Below are 22,863 nucleotides of genomic sequence, written 5' to 3'. Positions count from 1 at the left end.
ACTTTCTGGTGGATTCGAACTTATCCACCAAAGATATATATTAAGATGAGAACTCTGTGATGCTTGAATAACACACAGCTGCTTACAAGTGAACTTGCAGAATTACAAAGAGATGCTTAACAGATACAACTTTTTATATCTCTCTGAAAATAATTCTTGCTTGCTTAGTTGCTTAGTTAATTGTTCTACTTGCTACACTTGGTTTATATACCATCAAGTAACATGATAAAAATGGAAACAAGTAAAACAAAAGTTGTTTCTAGTCTAGTTCCATGTTACTTCATTACACTATCCAGCATCTTTGAATATCTTCATAATTGCATGGAAATGGTAATGCTTCTTTTTTCTCTAAATCCTGCAATTAGGCTGCCACATTTCATTTGCAAACACCCGACACATATCACTGTGTTGTCACTGTCAACTGCTCTTTTGAATATGATCATTCGTCGAGACTATGTTGGTCATCCGTCAGTTTCCTTATTGATTATCTGTCGGGAGTCTTTGTAGATCATCCGTCGGTAGCCTTTCTGTCACTTGACTCTATTTTACTTATACATAATTACAAGACATCTTATATTTGCAATTAGTCAGCCTATTCTGCATATCAATCTAGTAGTCAACATGACTTAAAGAATCCTACAGCATCTACTCAACTAAAACATTGTTGTTTGCTGGCATGTGCTACAATACTTATTATTACATAAGCTATACTCTCAATGAATGTTCAGTGACTATCCGTCGGGACTATAAAGTTCATCCGTCAGGACTATTGTAGAACGTCCATCGAGAGCCACAAATACACTAAGTTAAATCTACTAAGGTGTTTTGTTCAACTTATCATCAAGATCATAACATATCCCTAACAGTCTCCCCCAATTTATGTCTACTGGAATTGTAGCCATAAATTAAGAGAAACTTGAAGATAGCAAAACACCCTAAATGTACAGATTGAATTATGGTAGATAAAACTAGTAAGTGTTACAGTTTATTTGAAAAATGAACAAGGTAAAATGTACACATAGTTCTCACAATCATTTTCAAGGTGCTCCTCTAGTCTGAGCAGATGTGATCTATCTCCTTGATTGTCTTGATTTATTCCCAAGCTTCCTGTTGTTTTCTTCTATTTGATTTTGGAGTTGTCTGTGAAATTTAAATTCTTCAGCATTTGATAGATCCAGCTTTTCTTCTATTTCCAATAGAGTCTCATTGCTTGAGATACTCAATTGGTCATCCAGTCTGAAGACTCTCCTAACACCCTTTTCATCCATGAATTCCATCATCCAGTGAGGCCTCAAGTACACTGTATTTCTTGTAAAGGGAATTGATATAGTCCTTAGGAGTGCATCTGAGGCTTTTATGCTCCTTAGTTCTTCTATCTTCTTTAGAACCATTTTCTTAGAAGTCACGTTGAATCCAAAAAATTTCTTGAAAGATGAGAAGATCTTTATCAAAATAGAACAACTTTCTTGAAGAATCCTGTGAAGGGGCCATGTGATCTCTTTCCCACCATTGTATTTGAATACCATTCTTTTAGGGAGATTTCCGTGAGCATCAATTCCTCTTACTTCTTCTAGTTCATCCATATAGAGATTTATATTTGAAAATTCCTTGATGTCACAGATATATAGAAGATCTCCCTTGTTGATAATTGGTGGAGCTTTAGTTAAGGTTTTGGTTTTGATACTCACAGGCTTGACATTCTTGATTGCTCGTGTCTTTGTCTTCTTTAACTTGTTGAAGATTGGTAAATTAAGCTCAGGAAGTGGCAAACTATCCCAGTCTACTGGCTCATCCTTGGGAACTATTGGCTCACCATGAAAATTCCTTATAGGATCCACCTTAGATTCATCCTGCACCACTGATTGCTTGGATGTTTGAGTTATAGATGTTGGCTGGATGGGAATGTAATCTTCCATCTTATCATCATTGAAGTCCAATCTTCTTTTGAGAAGGATTTTGTATCTGAAATTCCTTTTCTGTTGAGATTCCTTGTAAATTTTCTGATCCCGATCTTCAGCTATCACAGGTTGCTTCTCAGAAATCTCAGTTGCAGTTTTCACAGCTTGGAGCTTGGCTACTATAGCAACTTGCTTTTTCTTCTGTTTGAGCTTCTTAGCATCTAAAGCAGCTTGCTTCTTTTCTTGTTTAATCCTCTCCTTTTCTTCCTTCTTAGCTTCTGTAAACTGAGGGTGTCCAGCAACAACACAGATTTCTTTCACATTCCTGTAGATTTTAGCAATTCTTCTCTTTAACACTGAGTCAGTTGGATCTTTAAAGAATGCAATGGACCTTGCCAATAGCTTCTTTTCATCTGGCCTTGGAGTCTCAAACATAATATCCAAGGGAGTTTTGTCAAATGAATTTGGATAATTTCTTTTGGGCTTGAAAGCCAAGTTGGCTTTTGGAGACTTTATACATGAAGGTTGGCCCATTTCCAAATTACCCAGACTCATTTGATTCACAGAAATTTGCTTGACTTGAGAGAAGTGATGAAAGATCTTGTCTGGTTTCTCAATTGGGCCAATCTTCTTTATTATTTCTTCATCAATTGTCTTCCATTTTTCATCTAGTTCCTTCTCAACTGCTGCAATATTAAGCTTCTTGAAATTTGTATTTAAATCCAACTTAGTAGCTTCAATTTGGATCAGATCAATATTGTCCAATACCGGTGGCTTAGGTAAAGTAATTGCTTGCACAATTGTAATAATCCCAATTTTTGGAATTTTTGAAACCCTTATGAATAGTGCTTTTGCTGAGTGTGCTGAATAAGAAAACTTTTCATACCACACTATGTAGGGGTTCTTTTATTGATCTTCTGGGATATTATTAGTACTCTATGTGGTATATAAGTGTATGTAAAGATCGTCAGAATCCAAATCCGAACACTTTGATTTTTCCCGAAAATCCACCAGATGCCGAAGGAATTTAGTATAAGGTAACAGGATAAAAAAGATTTAAATTCAAGGATTTTAAGAGAGGATCATAAAAGGAATATAATGTATTGAGAAAGGTTAAGGTAACCCAAGTAATAAGATCCCGGGTATGATCCCTTAAACGATAAACGAGAACGAAAGTTAAGCGAACCGTATAACAGATCAGCGGTCATTAGGCAAGCAATTAAGAGTTAATCAAGGAGGTTAGGGATGATGATGTCATCAAACCAACAAGATGACATAAGAAAGGTGACATAAGCATGACATAAGGGAATGAGGTGTGGTTGATTAATAACCACACAATTTTTCATGGGTAAAAAGGTAATTAATCAAAAAACAAAAGCTAGCAACCAAGCAAACAAATCAAAAAAACACAAAACACTCCATTTTCTTCATCAAGCTCTCGGCTTTCCTTCATTTTCAAGGATAAGAAAATCCAAATTCAAGCTCCAAGCATTGTTAAATCGTGAGGTAATTATCCAAGGTTCCTTGTACTTAGATATAGTTATCCTATGAATCTAAGCTCCAAATTCCTTCACAATCTCTTCCTAAAAATCATGGAAGAAGATGGTGAATAGTGTTTTTAAAGAACTAAAATTTTTGTTCTTGAGTTTTTGTTTAGATTAAGCTTGGATAAGGACTTGTAAGGGTGATTCCAAGCTAATTACTTGATTCTCCAAGGAAGTTATAACCCCTCCAAACCCTAACTTTATTTGAGTAATTAGGTTTAGTTTTGTTGTTATAATTCATGAGAGGCTTGTTTGTTGTGAATGTAGAGATTAGTTGGTTTTGTAAAGTTTTTGTAGTGGTAATTCTTGGATTGTTGATTAATGAACTTAAGTGTAATTTAAATTCATGTTTAAGAATAGTATAAATTGACAATGTGGAGTTGTTGGGGCTGTTATGATGAAGTATGGATGGAGTTTGGTTGGGATGTTGATTGTGAGTTGATTGTGAGATGATTTGGAGTGGTTTAAATTTGGGTAATCGCGTAAACATAGTCGTCGTAATGTCCGATTTACTTTAGGCTGTTTTTGTTCTTAACATTAGGACCCGTGAACTCACTGCTAGGTCTTGACCATTTCCATGATTAGATAGTTCATGTTACGAGCTTCGTTTTGATATGTGGTTCGTTTGATTCCGATGTACGGTTTAGGAGAAACGACCGTTTTAAGTAACGACGTTACGCGAACGAATCATTACCCCTCGCCTTACTTTGAAACATAGGTTAAAGACCTTAAATGACTAATTGGAGTGTGAAACATTTATGTAAAGTGTAATAGGCAGTTGGTAAGACACTCGCGAAAGAATCGCCTTAAAACTCGTAATGGTTAATTTATTAAAAATGGTGGAGCCGAGGGTACTCGAGCGACTTAAGAGAATCATTAAGCGCAAAGCGAGCGTTAGAGTCTAAATTGGTTAAAGTATAGGTTTATAAGTGACTTTGGTTTAATTCCAACTTATATGTTGTTTATAGGTTACCAGACTCGTCCCAAGCCATTTGTAACCCCCAGTCGCTCAGGCAAGTTTTCTACCCGTTATATTGTTGTTGTGATGTATATATGTATATGCATTATCTTGTGATAACTGCATGATTGTTATTAGCAAATCTTGCGATATATTGAAGCATGTGATATGATATTTATATGCATGTTTGTTTCGTAATCTTGATATCTAATTGTTGATTCAATGCTTATAAGTTGCATAATACATATGCTAGAGATAAGCAGTAGTTGCGTATAACCTTAGTATAGGGGACCCAAAGGTGAACATTTTCTAAATCGGGAGTCGATGTTCCCGAGTATAATATATATATATATATATATAGATATAGTTTTCAAAACTATTAATCGAATAAGGTTTATTCGATAACTTTATTTTATTAAATGAATATTATTTTGAATATTCATTCGAAGACTTATGACTCGGCTTAATTTATTAAATGAATATTATTTTGAATATTCATTCGAGGACTTATGACTCCGCTTAATTTATTAAATGAATATTATTTTTGAATATTCATTCGAGGACTTATGACTCCGCTTATTTTATTAAATAATATTCTTTATTTTATTAAAGAATAATGTTTCGATAATCAAACTTATTTTCGATTATTCAAATAAAGATCGTGCTTTCGTATAAGTATATCTTTGGTTATTTATTATTCATTTCAAGTATGAGTTTTAAAACTTCTACTTCAATTATTTTTATAGAGAATATCCTTTATGGGAATATTATTTAAATGATAATATTCAGATATTTTCTAATATATCGGGATTGATTTATTTCATTAAATCAGCATTACTCCAAACATTCTTAAAAATGTTTTCGAGTTTTCAAAATGATTTTAAAGGTTAGAGCGGATCCCAAAACTCATTTTTACATTTAAGATCTTCCTTAAAAAGGGGATTTCAATACTCGCACAAATTCCGAGGGATCCGGCTCTGTGGTGTATTTTATATTCGCAACGAGGTTGCTGCTTTGATAAATGAATTGATTACTTACCCAACGTTCGGGAAGTAAGTCCATCTATTGAGTCGGCATAAGCAGCATGGGCTCAGTGGGCGTCCATGAAAGTGTAAGTGGCTCAGTAGGAGTCCATCAATGCGAAAGTGGCTGAGTGGCAGTCCAGCATAAGGCCCTAATGTGGCCAGGGTGGTGATCAGTGGGGCATTCATCCATCTACTAGTAGAAAATGTGACTTAATTGGTATATTTGCCTGATCAGCAAGATATCAGGTTTATGCCAAAATTCTGTTTTTCCAAATTCATTGGATATTACAACTCTGTTTATAATTTTCATAACAGAGGTTTTCAAGGAGTGTATGAAATGTATATATATATATAGGTGTATATATATATCGGGACTTAATGAAGTATCTCGTAACTTCATTTCTTTCAAATGATATTTCAAAGATTGAATCTATTCAAGTCTTATCTTGTAGTCTCATCAGTGTGATGAACTTTTGAAACTGATTATAACTTGAACGGTGGTAGTTCAAGTAGTATTTGGAAAAGATATAAGTATATTGGAGTATCTTGTAACTTCATCTTTTAAACTTATATATATACTGAATATTTTGCGACTTGGTCGCGTTAAGATAACAAACTTGGTTCATTTCTTTTTGACCAAGACTTTCATGAGTACTATGAGGATGCTCACATATTGTAAATCATTATACATATTATTTTGGTGGGCTTGTTGCTCACCCTTGCTTTCTTCTTTCATCACACAACAACAGATAGAAAAGATGAACAGGACCAAGCTCCCAATTCGCAAGCGGTTAGGAAACGTTCTGCAGTTTCCTGTAGGCATTGATGCCGTTGTAGCCGAGGTAGGATCTACCAATAGGCTAGGCTTCCAACTTTTGATGTACCAGATTATGTATATCTATGAATTGTAATAATGGCAAAGAAATGTAAAATTATTCAGAAACCCTTTTAAGGTGTAACGGTTTATAATTGTGGTATATAAGGACTTGTGTTATTTTTTGGGTATTCATCTCTGAGACTATAACTTGTGGTGTGTGTGTGTATATTGTGGGGTCACAGTATAGAGTAGTTGATTGTTTATTAAGATTGGGTGTTATTAAGGGAAATGGAACTCGTGACAACTGTTACGACCGGCATTTTATGTAATATTATTTGTGAATTTGGTATAATATTAAGTCAAATGAAAATATATTCAATGATTGTACGTTTGTGTGAGTGAAAATTTCTGCATTATAAATTTGCTTTGGGTAGTATATGATTTTTTAAAGCAAGAGTTTATTTAATTTCTTTATTTTTGATTTATAAGGAATATTCTAAGCTTTGGAAAAATCTTCTTTTAAAAGGCATTTTGTTCACAAATTTTGAAAATGATTTTATAAAGTCTCTAAAAATACAAGTTAATTTATGGTATAAATTTTATAATTTTTGAACTTGTATTTTATTTTATAAAAATAAATCATTATAAATTTTAGTTGTCATATTTATCAAATTACATGAATAACCTTGCATGCAAACTCTCTTCTATTTAATTAAAGGGCAAAGAAGACATTCTCAACCCCACTAACTCACATTTTGCTAACCAATTTACCCCTTTACCCTTACATGCAAATCTACCTAACTATATTGGAGGGTTACTCTTGTAAAATCCCAAACCTACTCACATTATAGTCAAATCAATGCATAAAAATAAGTCCAAGAAGTGATCATCACCTCACTTCACCCCACCACTTCACTCTCTTCTCCCTCCCTCCTCCCTCACCTCTCGGTTTTTCCCCTCCCCTCTCGGCAACCACCAAAACCGAGCCCCATCCCCTTCTTTCTTCAACTCTCACTCAAACAATCATCTTATATCCAAGTAATTTTACTCCCTATATGTTATTCTTATATATATTTCAAAAGTTTAGAGTGAAAAACCTATGTTTTGACCTTGCATGGTGATGTTTTTGTTAAACTCAAAGTGAACCTCCTTGATTCTTGTGAATCTAAGGCTTTCACCATGAGATATAGTATCATAGGGTCAAGAATGGCTAGACATAAGAGTGTTACACTTATGAAATGTTGTTCTTACCCTAATCCATTCGGCCATGACTTGATAGGAGCCGAATGGATGGTGTTTTGTTGCCTTGTTACATTTTTGTGTATTTTGTGATGATAACGTGAATTTTATAGTAAAAGCTTGATAAAACCCTTTTGCATGCTAGTTGATCATTTAGTTGTAATCCATGTTAGGCTTGCATGTTGAATTATGATAAAAATTTATTTGGAAATAATGTTGCTTTGGCTTGAAAGATCCGAAAGCATGCATGCATGTAAATCACTTTTGATTTTTTTGGAAGTTTTGATCATTTAGATTCATGTTGTTAGTGAGCCTTAATTTCAGTAGGAATAATGTATTAATATTGATTTATACTTCTTATTGCATGGTAATAATTCGTGGTTATCTATTATAAAAAAAATATATATCTTGTTGCTTCAAGAGCATAAAGGTTTGTGATTTGTAAAGAGTAGTCTCTTTTGTTTTGCCATAGTTGCACCTTAGGTAAGGATGATTTCACCAAGGTTATTTTGAGAAAAAGGGAGTTAGTTCAGTAGAATACCATGTATAAGTCTTTGTTTAAGTTTTGAGTTGTTGTTAGATAGGTTTGTTAAGTCAAAGCCTTGGAAAATGAGAGTTATAGTTTCTGCAGAAAAATCAGTTTAGTACCCTGAGGTTTAGAGTGAGTTTTGACCATGTCATTGATGTGCACTTTGAGGCCCAAGCTACCAGAAGTTAGTATGGGGAGTATATAATAGGTTTTAGGAGTTGGTTGGAGGTTTGCATGTCATTTGGTTAGGTGCACAAGTAGAATAACAAAATCTGTCCAGCAGGGGACAGTTTTGTTGCAACTTAGAAATAGGGAGATTTAGCCATGTCATGGGTAGGCCCTCATTAGGCCCAATTGGGCCTTAGTTAGAGGGTATGTCAGAGAAGTTTTGCCAACCATAGTTCATAGGATATGAGCTAGAACCATGTGTCACAAGTTAATTCAAGTCAGGGCATTTTCTGCCCAGAAAAACAGGGGAACCTTGGACTTTTAGCTTAGGCCCAAGAAGGCCCAAGCCAGGCCTTTGAGCCACATCAAGCTTGTGAGATGCCCTTAGGTCAGGAGAGTCTTGTATAAAAATTTTGAAGAAAAACTTGTAGTTTAAGAGTGTCTAATGCACTCAAGAAACCTTAGTTACCATTCTGAAATTTGCACCAGTGAGCACTTTCACTTATCACATAGCTTTAGAACACTTAGAAGTGAGTATTAGGTCGACCACCATAGTTGTAAGATAGTATAAGGTCAGTAGAGCAAAAGGCACAAGTGAGGGTCAATAGGTTTTGGATAATTTAGGAAAGGCACATTGAGTTAGGATGCCCAAATTTAAAGACTTTGTTTAGTTAGCGACCAAGTGACTTAAGTGGTGAGTCGAGATCATCCAAGCCTAGTGTGGCATTATGGTGTATATGATGTTATTTGGTATTAATATACGATATGTGATTATGTGGCTACATGTGTACATTTGAAAATATAATGGTGGATATGAATTAAGTGCGTATAGGCCTAAGTGCCATCCATGTTTAATTTCGGGTTGTAAATAGGTTAAGATGGTAAGAATATATTATAATAAGGATTATTATTATTTATGTAGGATCTCGAGACGAGGGAAAACTTGCCTTAAAAGTCGAGTGAAGCTCCAGTTGTTGCTCCTACCAGTCAGACCAGACCAGTCTATCTCAAGGCAAGTGATTCAACTTTACCTTCGTATTTACTGTAAACAGTTCATATATATATCGATGCAATTATCCTGAGTCATTTTGATATATTTAAATCAAGCGTATCTTTTGTTTATCTTTGAGTTACATAGAGATGCCATGAACCCTCGAGTACGTATTGCAAGTAGTTCAAAAGTCTTTCATGATAGTTTAATGTCATGATAAAAATGAAGAGTTGATATATTTCTTGATTGATCCTCTTGATTAACATGTTGATGTTTCCTATGCATTGATATCTCATCCTGATACTTGAACCCCTATAGAACCTTACTTTGAATTCTGATAGTCAGATACTTCCCAGCTTGATTCCTCATTAATTGATACCCTCTTTCTTATCCTAAAGCTTGAAAATTCTGATATACCCTGAGCTAAAAATCATTCTTCATACCTTAACACCCTTAATATTCATGAAGCTTACATTCTTAATGATCCAGCACTTGAACCTTGATGAGAAACCATTACTTTGAGCCCAAATTGGCATTACCCTTCATATTATCCATTAGCCTCACTAAATCCTCTTGTCCAATCTTTGATATATGAAAACCATTCAATTACTTGAATATAGAATAGTTTTGTGAATCATGGCTCTGATATTCAGTACCTTGTTTCCCGTGTTTCGAGTTGATCTATAATTCCTTAATAAAAATATTTACTGTTAAAAGAGATTTTGTTACAATTCGGCATCAGCTTTTGAAATAAATAAAATGTGGATTTTCAGTCCCAAAGGGGGATAAATGTTTTCTTGAATGGTGGATCTGGACTGAGACGCGAGTCCTTTCCACACTTATATTACGCTTAAAAGTTGCCTAGGGATTCCCAATAATGTTTTAGAACCCAGCGAGGTTCGGGATTACTTCGCGGCTGATCACCGGCTGTAATCCGTAGCGTCATAAAATGATTTTGATTAAGAATGATTTTAAAATTTGTTTTGATGCAAGCAAAATGATGCCAACTCACATAAGTTTTATCTCTCGTTATCATTGATTACGTCTTTCCATTGTCATTCCTAAAGGTATATCTCGATTTATGTTGTGCGTTGTACTGTTAGCACTTGTTGAGCTTTTGGCTCACTTCTTGCTTTACCCTGATATTACAGCTAGCAGCTATGGTTAGATTCAAGCAGACTGCTCGTAAGACCTGTGATGCTAATGCTTATGTTCGAGCTCAGGTAGAATAAGTAATAATAGCTGTGAGGATTCGGTATTTGTAATCAGATGTAATAGCTGGTAGTGATGGGCTGTTCCAAACCCTAAACTGTAAGATCTTGGATTGGTTGTGTATCCTTCATTAAAATGATGTAATAACTATATTTATTTCGCTATTTAAGTTGGGGGTGTGACAGGTTTTGGTATCAGAGCTACGGTTTAGAGTCCCTGGACAGCCCAAATAGGTTATAGGATTTGTGTGTAGGTTATAGATATTATGCGAGAGAGTAGGTTAAGTAAATTATTATTAATACTCCTCTTATTGGTTGTCAGCAAAGGGCGCATTCCTCGTCATCCTCTGGGTCGGACGACACTATTGCTTTCTCCGTGTATGCTGAGTTGAGGCGCGAGTTCGACATGCTTCAGGGCAAGTACGACCGACTGATAGACCGACTGAAGAACGTGTATCCGGACAGCTGAAACTACGAAGGGAAGCCCAAGGAGCAGATGACTGCGAGACTTGAGACCTTGGTTCAGTACGTCAACACTAAGCTTGAGGAGATGCCAGCGCACCGGGACCGTACCAGCCAGTATGTCATTCAGATGGTGGCGGATGAGCTCCAGAGCATTGTGAAAACGCTTCGAGAGGAAAAGACTACCAAGCCCCGTTCAGATGAAGTGGAGCCTTAGTTCTTTCCATTTACCTTTCATGTTGTTGTACTATCAGACTCTATGGAATCCCCAGTTGTTTACGTCTTTCCTTTAAATAAGCCTGTTATTCCTAGGATCAGACTATGTCCCAATCCTATGTACTGTGACCTTTAAAATTTCAATAATTATGTGCTATTGTTCCATTTGCTCTCAACTATTATTTTATGTTTTTATCATCATATCTGCTTAATTTGGAAACTTGACCCCATATGTAAATGAGAATGCCATGCGATACCTTCGAATCATTTTATCATTCATATCTGTTTTGACACAACTCTTATTTCAGGATCATGCCTCCCAAAAAGAAGAACCCAACAACCACCTTCACCACAGACCCAAATATTCTTCGACTACTGGAAACCTTGCAACAGCAAACCAATGCTATAGCTCAACAACAACTAACCCTTCAACAACGAATTGAAAACCAAGATAACCGTGAGCCACACCAACCACCTGAACCACCAGTACCACCTAGACAAATTGTCACTTTCAAAGCTTTTCAGAATGTGAATCCACCTGTATTTCATGATACCACTGATCCAGTGATAGCAAACACATGGATCAAGGAGATGGAAAGGGCTTTTGAGTTGGTACAGTTAGGAGACGATCAGAAGACGCCGTTTGCCACTTACTTCTTGAAGGGAGAAGTCATCTATTGGTGGGAATCAGTAAAAGCTATGGAAGTCACTCAGCAGGTTTCTTGGGAGAGATTTAAAAAGTTATTTCTGGACAAGTATTACCCTAAGTACATGCAGAATCAGATGGAGCTAAAATTTCTTGAGTTGAAGCAAGGGAACATGACTGTATTGGAGTATGAGAAGAAGTTCACTGAGTTGTCAAGGTTTGTAACAAAGTATACCAGCACTGAGGAGGAAAAAGCAAAGAAATTTCAGCAAGGATTGGAGCCTTGGATCAGAGATAGGGTGGCTATGTTTGAGCTTGAAACTTATGCGGGAGTAGTACAGAAAGCTGCTCTGATTGAGAATAATGGGATGCAGTCAAGGAAAGAGAGGGATAACAAGAAGAGGAAGGTTCCATTTTATGGAGAAAAGTCTGAAGCTGGAAGTTCGCAAGATCGGAATGTAAAGAGGATTGGTTTCCAGAAGGGCGGAAATTTTCAAAGGAAGGGAAATTTGGGCAAAAGGCAAGAATCAAAAGGGAACAATCAGGCAAGCCAAGGGCAAGTTGGAGAAAACAGGTTCCAGAGGCCAGAATACAAGCACTGTGGAAGAAGGCACCCCGGAGTATGCAATAAGCTGAGTATGACCTGTTATAGGTGCAATCAGAAGGGACATTTGGCAAACGAGTGCAAGATGCCGAAGCCAGGAGTTACGTGTTACAAGTGTGGGAAGACTGGACACATGGCTAGGGAGTGTAAGGCAACAGGACCAGTCAGAGCTCTGATGAACGTGACAAGTACCAGTGCAAGCGTGCCAGCTGAGGTATTGGCATTACCTCCACCACCCGCACCAACCCCGCAAGCAACAGCAAAGACATTTGATCTAAAGATGAAAGATGCTGTTCAGAATTCTGAGGTGATAGCAGGTACACTTTTACTCAATAATGTCAAAGCTAAAGTATTGATTGATTCGGGAGCAATAAGATCTTTCATATCAGAATCTTTTGTTGATAAGCTCCAATGTGATAAAACGGTTATGAGTGAGGTAGTAAATGTGGTAATTGCGAACCAAGAGAAGATTCCTGTGAATCAATTTTGTCCAAAATGTGAGATTGATATTTCGGGATATAAGTTCTCAGCCGACTTGATACTCTTCAAGATGGGAGAGTTTGATATAATTTTAGGAATGGATTGGTTAGGAGAGAATAGCGCTCAGATAAATTGTAAGACCAAGAGAGTGTATTTAAAGACGAAGAGTGGAGAGAAGGTAGTATTTAAGGGGCAGAGGCAAGAGCAACTATTTCTTACAATTATTCAGGCTAAGAAGTTACTTAGAAAAGGTTGTGAGTCGTTCCTAGCATATGTAGTGGATTCAGAGAGAGGCAGCCCCAGCATGGAAGATATTCCTGTAGTTAATGAGTTCCCCGATGTGTTTCCCGACGAACTACCAGGCTTACCACCAGATCGACAAATTGAGTTCGAGATCAACCTTGCTCCAGGCACGGAACCAGTTTCAAAGGCTCCGTATAGGATGGCACCAGCAGAAATGAAAGAGTTGGCGAGCCAGCTACAAGAATTATTGGATAAGGGAGTGATACGACCAAGTACGACGCCATGGGGAGCACCTGTTCTCTTTGTGAAAAAGAAAGATGGGAGTATGCGTCTATGCATAGATTACCGGGAGTTGAATAAAGTAACGATCAAGAACCGCTACCCGCTACCAAGGATAGATGACCTTTTTGATCAGTTAAAGGGAGCAAAATGCTTTTCGAAGATTGATTTGAGATCGGGATACCATCAATAAAGATCAAGGAAGAAGATATTCCCAAGACCGCATTTAGGACCAGATATGGGCATTATGAATTCCTAGTAATGCCGTTTGGATTGACCAACGCTCCGGCCGCATTTATGGATCTGATGAATCGAGTATTTAAGAAGTATTTAGATAAATTTGTCATGGTATTTATTGATGACATCCTTATTTATTCTAAGTCGGAAGAAGAACATAAGCAGCACCTCTGGATAGCATTGGAGATACTCCGACAAGAGAAGTTGTATGCCAAGTTTACCAAATGTGAGTTTTGGTTAAAGGAAGTTCAATTTTTGGGGCATGTTATTGGAAATGAGGGAGTTAAAGTGGATCCGGCGAAGATTGAGGCAGTTATGAGTTGGGAGAGGCCAAAGACTCCTACGGAAGTGCGAAGTTTTCTAGGATTGGCCGGATACTATAGAAGATTCGTCAAGGATTTCTCGAAGATCGCCATGCCATTGACCAAGTTAACCAGAAAGAATCAAAAGTTTGAATGGAGTGCAGAATGTGAAAATAGCTTTCAAGAGTTAAAACAGAAGTTGGTAACAGCTCCGGTGTTGGTACTTCCAGATGATCAAGGGAATTTTGTAATATTCAGCGACGCTTCACATAAGGGTTTGGGTTGTGTGTTGATGCAACACAGTAAGGTAATAGCATATGCGTCAAGACAGTTGAAGCCGCACGAGTTAAAGTATCCGACGCATGACTTGGAACTAGCCGCCATAGTGTTCGCACTCAAGATTTGGAGACACTATCTCTATGGAGAGAAGTGTGAAATCTACACGGATCACAAGAGTTTAAAGTACATTTTTACTCAGAAAGAGCTCAATATGAGGCAGAGGAGATGGCTGGAATTGATCAAGGACTATGACTGTTCGATAAATTACCATCCTGGAAAGGCGAACGTAGTGGCCGATGCGCTGAGTCGGAAGGAGAGATTGAATATGATGATAACATCAAAAGAGTTATCTGAAGAAATCGGAAAATTGGAATTGGAACTTTGTGCTTATGGGAAAGTCAAAGAAGTTTGTCGTGCAATGACCTTTCAGCCAACACTAATGGAAAAGATAAAGAAGTGTCAAGAGGAAGTAATGGAAAAAGAGAAAAATCAGTTATCTAGAGAAGAGATTAATACTAAAAGGGATGAGCATGGAATACTAAGGTTTTCATCCAGAATATGGATTCCTCATGTACCTGAATTAAAGAATAAGATCCTCCGTGAAGCCCACCATTCGAAATTTTCAATCCACCCGGGAAGCACCAAGATGTATCAAGACTTAAAGAAGAACTTTTGGTGGCCAAATATGAAGCGAGACGTGGGAGAATGGGTTGCGAAGTGCTATACTTGTCAGAAAGTAAAGGCAGAACATCAACGACCAAGCGGATTAATTCAGCCCCTGAAGATTCCAGAATGGAAATGGGAAAATATCGCTATGGACTTTATAGTAGGACTACCGCGAACAAAATCCGGACATGACGCAATATGGGTTATAATTGATCGTCTTACGAAGTCGGCGCATTTCCTTCCAATAAATGAGAAGTCGTCACTGGACAAGTTGGTTCATCTGTATGTGCACGAAATCGTATTAAGGCATGGAGTACCCGTATCAATAGTTTCAGACAGAGATCCCCGATTTAACTCGAGATTCTGGAAGCAATTCCAGGAATGTCTTGGCACGAAGTTGAATATGAGCACGGCGTATCACCCGCAGACTGATGGTCAGAGCGAAAGGACGATTCAAACAATCGAAGACATGTTGCGCAGTTGTGCAATCGATTTTGCAGGAAGTTGGGACGACCACCTACCATTGATTGAATTCTCATATAACAACAGCTATCATTCCAGTATCGGCATGCCACCATATGAAGCTTTGTACGGGTGAAAATGTAGATCACCAACAAGTTGGGATGAAGTAGGAGAAGGAAGAATTCTCGGCTCAGAATTGGTACAACAGTTGCATGACTCAGTCAAGTTAATTCAGAAAAGGTTGTTTGCTGCTCAAGATAGACAGAGGAAGTATGCGGATCCAGCGCGTAAGGATGTTCAATTCCAAATTGGCGAAGCTGTGTTGCTAAAGGTGTCACCTAGGAAAGGGTTGATGAGATATGGCAAGAAAGGAAAGTTAGCACCTAGATACATAGGTCCTTTTGAGATTTTGAGTCAAGTAGGAAAGGTGGCCTACGAGTTGGCCTTACCACCTCAGTATCGGCATGTGCATAATGTGTTCCATGTGTCGTTACTTAAGAAATATAATCCTGACACTAGCCATGTGATAGAATATGAACCCGTAGAAATTCAGGCAGACCTGTCATTTATGGAGCAACCGGTTAAAATACTCAACTGGCAAGTAAAGAGTCTTAGAAATAAGTCAGTAAAGTTAGTAAAAGTACTTTGGAGGAACCCTAAGGTCGAAGAGTCGACTTGGGAGTTAGAGTCTGATATGCGTTCCCGGTATCCTCATCTGTTCTCTTAGATTCTGGGGACAGAATCCCTTAAGGGGGAGAGGATGTTACGACTGGCATTTTATGTAATATTATTTGTGAATTTGGTATAATATTAAGTCAAATGAAAATATATTCAATGATTGTACGTTTGTGTGAGTGAAAATTTCTGCATTATAAATTTGCTTTGGGTAGTATATGATTTTTCAAAGCAAGAGTTTATTTAATTTCTTTATTTTTGATTTATAAGGAATATTCTAAGCTTTGGAAAAATCTTCTTTTAAAAGGCATTTTGTTCACAAATTTTGAAAATGATTTTATAAAGTCTCTAAAAATACAAGTTAATTTATGGTATAAATTTTATAATTTTTGAACTTATATTTTATTTTATAAAAATAAATCATTATAAATTTTAGTTGTCATATTTATCAAATTACATTAATAACCTTGCATGCAAACTCTCTTCTATTTAATCAAAGGGCAAAGAAGACATTCTCAACCCCACTAACTCACATTTTGCTAACCAATTTACCCCTTTACCCTTGCATGCGAATCTACCTAACTATATTGGAGGGTTACTCTTGTAAAATCTCAAACCCACTCACATTATAGTCAAATCAATGCATAAAAACAAGTCCAAGAAGTGATCATCACCTCACTTCACCCCACCACTTCACTCTCTTCTCCCTCCCTCCTCCCTCACCTCTCGGTTTTTCCCCTCCCCTCTCGGCAACCACCAAAACCGAGCCCCATCCCCTTCTTTCTTCAACTCTCACTCAAACAATCATCTTATATCCAAGTAATTTTACTCCCTATATGTTATTCTTATATATATTTCAAAAGTTTAGAGTGAAAAACCTATGTTTTGACCTTGCATGGTGATGTTTTTGTTAAACTCAAAGTGAACCTCCTTGATTCTTGTGAATCTAAGGCTTTCACCATGAGATATAGTATCATAGGGTCAAGAATGGCTAGACATAAGAGTGTTACACTTATGAAATGTTGTTCTTACCCTAATCCATTCGGCCATGACTTGATAGGAGCCGAATGGATGGTGTTTTGTTGCCTTGTTACATTTTTGTGTATTTTGTGATGATAACGTGAATTTTATAGTAAAAGCTTGATAAAACCCTTTTGCATGCTAGTTGATCATTTAGTTGTAATCCATGTTAGGCTTGCATGTTGAATTATGATAAAAATTTATTTGGAAATAATGTTGCTTTGGCTTGAAAGATCCGAAAGCATGCATGCATGTAAATCACTTTTGATTTTTTTGGAAGTTTTGATCATTTAGATTCATGTATTTAGTGAGCCTTAATTTCAGTAGGAATAATGTATTAATATTGATTTATACTTCTTATTGCATGGTAATAATTCGTGGTTATCTATTATAAAAAAATATATATCTTGTTGCTTCAAGAGCATAAAGGTTTGTGATTTGTAAAGAGTAGTCTCTTTTGTTTTGCCATAGTTGCACCTTAGGTAAGGATGATCTCACCAAGGTTATTTTGAGAAAAAGGGAGTTAGTTCAGTAGAATACCATGTATAAGTCTTTGTTTAAGTTTTGAGTTGTTGTTAGATAGGTTTGTCAAGTCAAAGCCTTGGAAAATGAGAGTTATAGTTTCTGCAGAAAAATCAGTTTAGTACCCTGAGGTTTAGAGTGAGTTTTGACCATGTCATTGATGTGCACTTTGAGGCCCAAGCTACCAGAAGTTAGTATGGGGAGTATATAATAGGTTTTAGGAGTTGGTTGGAGGTTTGCATGTCATTTGGTTAGGTGCACAAGTAGAATAACAAAATCTGTTCAGCAGGGGACAGTTTTGTTGCAACTTAGAAATAGGGAGATTTGGCCATGTCATGGGTAGGCCCTCATTAGGCCCAATTGGGCCTTAGTTAGAGGGTATGTCAGAGAAGTTTTGCCAACCATAGTTCATAGGATATGAGCTAGAACCATGTGTCACAAGTTAATTCAAGTCAGGACATTTTCTGCCCAGAAAAACAGGGGAACCTTGGACTTTTAGCTTAGGCCCAAGAAGGCCCAAGCCAGGCCTTTGAGCCACATCAAGCTTGTGAGATGCCCTTAGGTCAGGAGAGTCTTGTGTAAAAATTTTGAAGAAAAACTTGTAGTTTAAGAGTGTCTAATGCACTCAAGAAACCTTAGTTACCATTCTGAAATTTGCACCAGTGAGCACTTTCACTTATCACATAGCTTTAGAACACTTAGAAGTGAGTATTAGGTCGACCACCATAGTTGTAAGATAGTATAAGGTCAGTAGAGCAAAAGGCACAAGTGAGGGTCAATAGGTTTTGGATAATTTAGGAAAGGCACATTGAGTTAGGAAGCCCAAATTTAAAGACTTTGTTTAGTTAGCGACCAAGTGACTTAAGTGGTGAGTCGAGATCATCCAAGCCTAGTGTGGCATTATGGTGTATATGATGTTATTTGGTATTAATATACGATATGTGATTATGTGGCTACGTGTGTACATTTGAAAATATAATGGTGGATATGAATTAAGTGCGTATAGGCCTAAGTGCCATCCATGTTTAATTTCGGGTTGTAAATAGGTTAAGATGGTAAGAATATATTATAATAAGGATTATTATTATTTATGTAGGATCTTGAGACGAGGGAAAACTTGCCATAAAAGTCGAGTGAAGCTCCAGTTGTTGCTCCTACCAGTCAGACCAGACCAGTCTATCTCAAGGCAAGTGATTTAACTTGACCTTCGTATTTACTGTAAATAGTTCATATATATATCGATGCAATTATCCTGAGTCATTTTGATATATTTAAGTCAAGCGTATCTTTTGTTTATCTTTGAGTTACATAGAGATGCCATGAACCCTCGAGTACGTATTGCAAGTAGTTCAAAAGTCTTTCATGATAGTTTAATGTCATGATAAAAATGAAGAGTTGATATATTTCTTGATTGATCCTCTTGATTAACATGTTGATGTTTCCTATGCATTGATATCTCATCCTGATACTTGAACCCCTATAGAACCTTACTTTGAATTCTGATAGTCAGATACTTCCCAGCTTGATTCCTCATTAATTGATACCCTCTTTCTTATCCTAAAGCTTGAAAATTCTGATATACCCTGAGCTAAAAATCATTCTTCATACCTTAACACCCTTAATATTCATGAAGCTTACATTCTTAATGATCCAGCACTTGAACCTTGATGAGAAACCATTACTTTGAGCCCAAATTGGCATTACCCTTCATATTATCCATTAGCCTCACTAAATCCTCTTGTCCAATCTTTGATATATGAAAACCATTCAATTACTTGAATATAGAATAGTTTTGTGAATCATGGCTCTGATATTCAGTACCTTGTTTCCCGTGTTTCGAGTTGATCTATAATTCCTTAATAAAAATATTTACTGTTAAAAGAGATTTTGTTACAATTCGGCATCAGCTTTTGAAATAAATAAAATGTGGATTTTCAGTCCCAAAGGGGGATAAATGTTTTCTTGAATGGTGGATCTGGACTGAGACGCGAGTCCTTTCCACACTTATATTAGGCTTAAAAGTTGCCTAGGGATTCCCAATAATGTTTAAGAACCCAGCGAGGTTCGGGATTACTTCGCGGCTGATCACCGGCTGTAATCCGTAGCGTCATAAAATGATTTTGATTAAGAATGATTTTAAAATTTGTTTTGATGCAAGCAAAATGATGCCAACTCACATAAGTTTTATCTCTCGTTATCATTGATTATGTCTTTCCATTGTCATTCCTAAAGGTATATCTCGATTTATGTTTTGCGTTGTACTGTTAGCACTTGTTGAGCTTTTGGCTCACTTCTTGCTTTACCCTGATATTACAGCTAGCAGCTATGGTTAGATTCAAGCAGACTGCCCGTAAGACCTGTGATGCTGATGCTTATGTTCGAGCTCAGGTAGAATAAGTAATAATAGCTGTGAGGATTTGGTATTTGTAATCAGATGTAATAGCTGGTAGTGATGGGCTGTTCCAAACCCTAAACTGTAAGATCTTGGATTGGTTGTGTATCCTTCATTAAAATGATGTAATAACTATATTTATTTCGCTATTTAAGTTGGGGGTGTGACAACAACCCGGATTCCCGACCCCGGATTTGGGGGTGTTACAGAAATGGTATCAGAGCGAAGCGTTATAAACCTCAAAGATGATGTGACGTTAAGATAATAAGTTCACTAAGATAATAAGAACTCTTGCCAAGTTCATAGTCGGATTACCTAACGTAGTACTGACAGTTAAAACCCTTATGGGAACCCTTATAAATATCATGATAGAAGCGTAGTTCGTTATCGTAGATTGTAGCGGGACTCCGAACCCTGAGGTTGAGGAGCAACAATGCGATGATGTTTTATTAGTTATTGGAGATCAGATTGTGGATCCGATAGAGCGTCCTAACACGGGACCAGATGATGTTCATATTGAGGATGTAGTGGTTGAGGATGTTTTCCTAGAAGGGATTATCGCTGAGAAAGAACCTGTGAAGGATCCTTACAAGAATGAAAAAAGGACCACTGAGGAATTGATGACCATGGTTAAGGGCAACTACCAGAGGTAGGATTAGCCGGTCACTACCAGAGGTTCGTTGAAGTTTGTAAAGATAGTAGCCCCTTTAACGCGGCTTACTCATAAGACTGAAAAGTTCGAATGGATAGAGAAATGCGAGAACAGCTTTTAAGAACTGAAGCAAAGATTGGTGACGGCCCCTATGGTGGCATTGCCGGATGGAAAAGAAGATTTTGTGAATTATAGTGACGCTTCGCATAAGGAATTAGGGTGCTTCTTATACAGCATAGCAAGGTAATCGCGTACGCATCAAGATAATTAATGGAATATAAAGTTCGATATCCCCACCCATGAGTTTGGGTTGTGGCAATAGTTTTGTCCTAAAGATTGGAGGCACTACTTGTATGGAGAGAAGTGCGAGATTTACACAAGCCATAAGTGCTCTAGTGCATTTTTACGTAGAAAGAGCTCAGCATATGCCAGAGGAGGTGGTTAGAGCTAATCAAGAATTATGATGGGAGATTCTTTATCATTCGGGGAAAGCCAATGTGGTGGCTGATGCCCTTAGTAAAAAGGAGAGACTCAAGATGATAATGTCTTCGGAAGAGTTGATAAGAGATTTTGAGAAAATGGAAATAGAAGTGAAGGTAACCGGAGCCGGTACTGAAAGGATGTTTGAGATTGTAATGCAGCCCGAATTATGGGAAAAGAAAATCATATTGTGTCAAGAAAAAGTGATGAATGAAGGCAGAGAGCCAATGACTGGAGAAAAGATTAATACCGAGAAAGATGATAAGGGAATAATTAGGTGTTCCTACAGAATTTGGGTTCCAAATATTTAAGAGCGTAAGGACTGGATCTTAGATGAAATCCATAGCTCGAGGAATAAGATTTAGGGCAAACCCCGAATGTGATAGTCAGGGAGGTTGCCATTAAGAAAGGAGGAGCCCATAACATAATGAAGTGGAAAACAAGGATTTTAACGTATAAGATAACCCCAAGTATGGGAGAAGGATGAAACATTTCACACTAAGGAAACAGAAAGTCGAGTAAGGAAAGGAGACCTGAGACGGTACTCCTATACGGCAATTCATGGACCTGTCTAAAGAGAACTTAGACTATTATCCCCAATCACCACCCTGAGGGGACATTGCGGTGGGAAATTCTTTCAGGACCTTTAAGTCACTAAGCTCTCAGAGTTCCAAGGAACAAGCGAACCCAGTCGAGGTAAGAGCCTGGCTAAAGGAAATATAGGAATCATTTGAGATTCTAAATGATTAACGAATCACAAAAGACTATTTTGTCACTTACCCTCCTAAGAGAGAGGCCACCCGCTGGTAAAAGTCCAAGGAAGGCACGGAGCCAGTGGTTACAATAAACTGATTAAAGTTTAGTCAATTGTTTTCAGGAAAGTACTTCCCAAGGTTATGGAGATAGTGTAAAAGCTTTAGAGCCAGAACAAAGGTGGACGAGTATGATGAATTATGAATCTAAGTTGTAAAAGTTGTCAAGATTCGTTCTGAGGACACGAATCCAGAATGACGGGATGTTTGAAATCAATGCTCATGTTGTGTTGGTTCATGAAATAATGATAAGAGAAAGGAAAATAAAAAGAAACTGAAGTGGAAATGAATATAAAGGCAATAGAGTTTGAGGAATGATAAGGAAGTTGGGTATGAGGAAACCCTAAAGACTCGTAGCAATAGAAATACAAAAGTATGTAATCGTCAGGATGAGGGTGATTCACCATGAGTTAAATTGATGGTTGAAGGCATACGAGATACATATATTTTATCCCCTGTAAGTTGGGAGGATTTGAGGAAACCTTGAGATAGTTCGAAGGATAAATATTGAGACGCGGATAGACTGAGGAGACAAGGAAGTAAGAAATTAGGAAAATTGGATGAAGGAAGTGACCTTCAAGAATGTGAAGTGTAAGACCGGTGGCTTGATACCCAGGAAGGGAGACGACAGGTATGAGAAGTATCCCAACATTGAGATGACTGTTGAGATAAACAACAAAAGTAAATACGGAATTATTAAAAAGAAGTTTACGTTGAACACGCCCAATATCTTCCAGAACATCCTTGTTATCGTTACCAAATCAAGCAAGAAAAGTAGATAACTGTAGTTATCTTTTGAAGGCCATATTGATTGACCTCATTTTGAATGCAGATGTTATTGTAAAATTAGGCATATACTATCGAGGTGGGAATGATTGAATAAGACACCCTTATCAGGGATATATGACTTGATTTATCCATGGAAGGATGAATGTACCTTTTTAAAGGTGGCATTAAAGATAGAACATCGGTAACTTAAAATGAATCCTAGGGGAATGCATAAAGGTTGGCATTTCACCTTAATAGGGATAGTATGAGTTTTGACAATATGAAT

The sequence above is a fragment of the Apium graveolens genome, chromosome 7 (assembly GCF_009905375.1).
Source record: "Apium graveolens cultivar Ventura chromosome 7, ASM990537v1, whole genome shotgun sequence".
In the NCBI taxonomy this organism is placed as follows: domain Eukaryota; kingdom Viridiplantae; phylum Streptophyta; class Magnoliopsida; order Apiales; family Apiaceae; genus Apium; species Apium graveolens.
This window is presented reverse-complemented; position numbering follows the sequence as displayed.